A 6,229-nucleotide genomic window follows, 5' to 3' on the forward strand; every position below is an offset into this window, starting at 1 on the left:
ATATAAATATAAATATATATATATAAATATATATATATATAAATATATAATATATAAATAAATATATATATATATATATATATTTAAATATAAATACATATATATATATACATATAAATACATATAAATATACATATAAATATATATATATATATACATATAAATATATATAATATATACATATAAATATATATAATATATAAATATTTATATATAAATATATAATATATATATATAAATATAAATATATATATATAAATATAAATATATAATATATAAATATAAATATATAATATATAAATATAAATATATAATATATATATATAATATATAAATATATATATAAATATAAATATATATATATATATATATATATATACATATACATATATATACATATATATACATATACATATAGATACATACCTACCTATATATACATACATACACAAACATATATATATATACATACATATATATACATACATATATATATATACATATATACATACATACATACACAAACATATATATATATATATATATACATACATATATATATATATATACATAGATACATATATACATAGATACATATATACACTTACCTGCATATGAATACCTACATACACTATATTCACACACATACACTTTATACATATATGTACATACAGTGTGTATGAATACAATTACCCTGCTTTGTCCCCGTCCCCCTGTATAGAAACTGTAAAACATTTTATCTGTTTACTAATCGAATGTACTGTGAGCAAATCTTAACAATGGCTCAGTTCTCAGTTGATTAAGAAATTCTTTTGGCATTTGTTCAGCCAAGTCTGTGGAAATGTGCTACTGCACTCTATCCATACACTCACTCTGTCACACACATATACACGCATTCATGACTCGCATGCATGTCACATGCATGCGTCATACATACATACACACAACACTCATACATGTGTGCAAAACTCACGCACACATCAAACACCTATTTCATTTCATGTCCATCTAAAACTTTGATGTAAGATGTTGTATAGGCACATGTATGTATGTGTGTGTGTGTGTACTGTTGCTTCTGTGCTTGTATAAAGCATTGCATGTGTGTGTGTAGTGTTGCAAGTATGCATATGTGTGTGTGTGTGTGTGCTTGTAGAGTAGAACATAGATGTTAAAGGTTGATGGATCATCCTCATTTAACGTCTGTTTTCCATGCTGGCATGGGTTAGACTGTTTGACTGGGATTGGTAAGCCAGAGAGTTGCAACAGGTTTCAGTCCTTGGTTTTGGCTTGATTTCTACGGCTAGATGCCCTTCCTAACACCAACCACTTTACAGAGTGTACTGTGTGTGTATGAGGGTTGGTTGAAAAATTCATAGGCTGACCCAGAGATTCTAAGGTATTTTTTTTCAACATAGTCCCCTATGTCGTCCACACACTTCTTCCATTGATGTTGCTGTGCTTGGATCCCATTGATAAAAATCCTTTCATCCTTTTGGTAAAGAAACAAATGTCATCAATAGTTGATATGTCATCATCAATGTTTTACTGGTTCCCAACCAAGTGCTTTTTTTTTTTTTTTTTCATGTTGGGGAGCAGGTGATAGTCAGATGTGCCCAAATCCATAGAATAGGGACAGTAATCAACCAATTCAAAACTTCACTCATGCACAGCAGTCATTGAAACCAAGGAATTGTGTACTGGAGCATTCTCTTGATGAATCAAGGCCCCCACTTCATCAGTTTTCCTGGGCGTTTGGTCTTGATAGCCTTTCATAACTACCTCTGCAAGTTGGCATACTACTCTTCATCGATGGTGTGGCCCTTTTGAAGATAGTCAATAAACACAATGCCTTTTGCATTCCAAAAAAAAAAAACTGATGCCATCACCTTTCCTGCAGATGAAATGACTTTTGCCTTCTTTGGAGGGACGTTTCCACTGCACAGATTGTCTCTGAGTCTCTGTTTAAAATGATGTTAATAATCAATCTCTGTTAGGAAATATTCAAGGAAACCAGCAGGATTTGCCTCAGACAATGTCAGATTTTCCTGTGATGTGATCAGCCCGTGTGCTTTCGATCAGGTGTCCTCACTCCCAAGATATGCCAAGAGCATTGGCTCAATCACCTGTCATCCATCCATCAGCATGTGTTGAACATGATCTATGTTTTCCTCGGTGGTGGCAGTTGCAGGATGTCCAAACCTTGGGTCATCTTCCATACTCTCCCTTCCCCTCCGAAATTCGGCTGGTCACTTTTGCACTGTTGATAAAGCTGGAGAGTCATCTAATATAGCAACTATGTCAGCATGAATGCCGTTGGGAGGGGCTAAACTCTTTTCTTACAGGGACTTGATAACATCATGATGCCAAATCTTGTCCATTTTCAAGAGAAGTAACTACTCGTTAGTTCTGAAGTCTTTGAAGAGTCAGATGTCAATTTACCTGGAAAGAAACAAAGCAATTATTAATAAGAGTTGAAAATGCATACAAGATTTCACAGCCCTAACATCACTCCTTTATGCTTGTAGAGTGGAACACAGCTGTTAAATGATGATGGATCATCATCATTTAATGTCCGTTTTCCATGCTGGCATGGGTTGGACAGTTTGACAGGAGCTAATAAGGCTGGGACACACACTAGGCTCCAATGGTTTTTATGGCTGGATGCCCTTAGTAATGCCAACCACTTTACAGAGTTTATTGGGGGGCTTGTTATGTGGCACCAGTACTGGTATCAGTTTTGCTATGGTGGACAGGTGTTCTTGAGTACAACAAGGTGCCAAATATGTGTGTGTGTGTGTAAATAGCAAAATGATTCATACAGCAAGGTTTGTGATGATGGAGGTAATTTTCAGAGGAAGATGTTGCTTGACAAAACATGAAACATAAAAAATAGAAAGAGAAATCATTATCTACCATTGACTGGCGTTGCTGTGTTACCTCCTTGTTAGGTTATTATGTATATAAACTTTTGAATACTAACACACACATCACTTTACATATACAGACCGAACACTACACACACATGGAGTCCTCCCCCCCCCCCCACGCAGCAATCTATGTATACAACACTGCACATATGACATTGTACATATACATACATAACATAACACTGCAAATGTACATACAATACTCTACACACACGTGCATATGTAACATGCTACACACACACACACACACTAACACAAAACACTATACATACACTTGCAATACTCTATATAGACATACACATGCTACACATATACTACACACACACATACATACTCATCAGTCTACAAGTACACAATCTGCATGCATGCATGCAGTCTCTCTCTCTCTCTCTCTCTCCACATATCAATCTATGCATGCATGGACACATCACTCGATAAACACACACCCTCACGTTCATCACAACTGCCCTTTTATATTGTTTGAACCAGTGGTTCTCAAGCTCAGTCCATATGACCCCTGGGGGGGGGGGGGTCCATGTAAGACTTTTGGGGATGCACAGTTGTATTTTAAGGTTTCATGAAAAAAATTTTTGTTTTTATGGCAAGAAACTGCTGGGTTTCTTTCTCTAACATTTTACACAGTTCAACCATTACAAGTTAATGTGTGGAAAAACAAAATAAGAATTTCAGAAGAAGCTTCTGCAAAACTGGTAATCCACAGAATTAAATAGTAATCAATGGGGTCCATAGATGTAAAAATGATTGAGAACCACTTGTTTAAACCATACTGACATTTAACCTCCCTGTGTGGTTGTGTGTGTGTGAGAGAGAGAGAGAGAGAGAGAGAAAGTGTGTGTTTTACAAGACAACCTCAGAATAGTTGTGATAGAGTAAAATGGTTTTGTGCCAAAGTGATAGGATTTAAATACTGTCTGTGGGTTTGTCATTATTTTTTCTGTCTCATCATCATTTTCTACATATGTATGTATGTGTTTGTGTGTGGGCATACATCTATGTGTATATATATATATATATATATATATGTATTTTGTACATACTTATGTTTATTTGTATGCATTTATGTATATACCTGTATATACTTATGTATGTATATACTTGAATATTCTTATTTACTTATACAGACTGTCTCTTTCACACACACACATGCAAACAACACGCACACAATATATATATATATATATATATATATATATATATATATATATATATATATGCATATATCCATACATATATGTACATACCTACATCTATATGTATACAGACATGCATATATGGGTACAGGACATCAAAAAATGTTATATATATATGCATATGCATGCGTACACACACACACACATATATATGTAAGGTGTGTGTTTGTGTGTGTAAATATATATTTATTATACTTGTTGGTGGGGGATGTCATATTTTGCCAATTAAACACAAGTACTATTGTGTGTGTGTTTAATTAGCAAAATATGACGATCCTGAAATATAACAATATCTGTTTCAACACGATTTCACATCAAGAATCTTTCAAAACAGACACACACACACACAACACACACGTGTTGAGTGCCTCTTTCTTTCGTTTGTCCACTCACCCGTGAGTGTGTGTGTATATATATATATATATATGTATACACACAAGGGTGAGTGGACAAACAAAAGAGGCACTCAACAAAGTCAGTAGGGGTTACACATATCATTATTTAAAACATTTTGATTTGGGCCCTATGGACTTAGTTTTTGGGCTTCCTGCAGAAACCTAGTTCGTTAGGCTCAATTAATCAACCCCAATGAGCTAGGTCTCTCTAAGAGGCCAACAAAACCTTAAGTGGCACGGGGCTAAACCAAACTGATTTGAATGATAATGAGATATATATATATATATATATATATATATATATATATATATATATATGTGTGTGTGTATATGTATATATTTAACACATACAAATACATATTTGTGCACACATAAATACACACAAGATCATATATTGTAGTTGCTGTGTGATGCCCTTGGCTACACACACAATAATAAGTCTTAAAAACGCCATGAAGAAGAGCATAAAAATGAACTTTACCCCCTTAAGATAATCTCTTGTTCTCCTGGTCCCTTCCTCTCACTCTCATTATCGATTCCTGTTCCATCTAAACGATTTGTCTGTCCATCCTGTGAAGAAACAAGGCAAAAAAGATAAATAAAAATTTACTTTGATACCACTACCGCCACCACCACCACACCATACACCCTCAAAATTCCTTACCTGTTGTTGTCACCATCATTATCATCATCACCACCACCACCATGACCTCCTCCTCCTCGTCTCTCATACACATCCCCATTCATACATACATACATACATACTTAAATAAATGCACATGTAGACACGTCCAATCTCCATCGGCCAGTCGTCATATAAACAAAACTGACAATCTCCTCCTACTCTGTCCCAACCTCATCAATTCATGTTGCCTGTTTTTGTTTGTTAGTTTTTTTTTGTTTGTTGTTATTGTTGTTTTGTTTTTTACCTCCCATCCTTACCTGTCTGATAAAAAACAAAAAAATTCATTGAAATCGTTTACTAGTCTTTGTTGTTTCTTGCTTTTTATTCTCTTATTTGATGTTTTTTTTTGGTGTGTATTTGTTTTTTTTATGGAGAGAATTCCGGAAAACCAAAGAACTTTCATCATAAAGACATAGAACCAAAATACATTTTTACATGACTATTGCCATGCTGGAGCACTGCCTTGAAATTTTAATCAATCAAATCGATCCCATTATTTATTTTTTTGTTAAACCTAGCACTTATTCTATTGGTCTCTTTTGCCAAACCGCTAAGTTATATGGGGGGTGTAAATACACCAACACTGGTTGTCGAGTGGTGGGTGACAAGCATAGACACAAAGACATACATACACACATGCATGCATGCAATCACACACACACATGATGGGCTTCTTTCAGTTTCCATCTACCAAATTCACTCAGAAGGCTATAGTAGTAGACACTTACCCAAGGTGCCATACAGCGGGACTGAACCTGGAACCAAGTGGTTAGGAAGCAACCTTTTTACCACAGCCAGGCCTGAGGCTATAAGCTTATTTGCATAGATCAAGGCAGAATCAATGCAGTCTGGAACAACAGAGAAGCAAACTAAATTTTAAACTTGGCTTTCAGTGAATCTTGTTCAAGCGTTTTTTGTTTCACTTATGTGTGAGACTTTCTGGTATTGGATATATACATTTACATTGACCAAGATGGTCAGGAATGATTTTTTTTTTTTACACACATATAT

This window comes from Octopus bimaculoides, chromosome 21, assembly GCF_001194135.2.
Source record: "Octopus bimaculoides isolate UCB-OBI-ISO-001 chromosome 21, ASM119413v2, whole genome shotgun sequence".
NCBI classification, from domain to species: domain Eukaryota; kingdom Metazoa; phylum Mollusca; class Cephalopoda; order Octopoda; family Octopodidae; genus Octopus; species Octopus bimaculoides.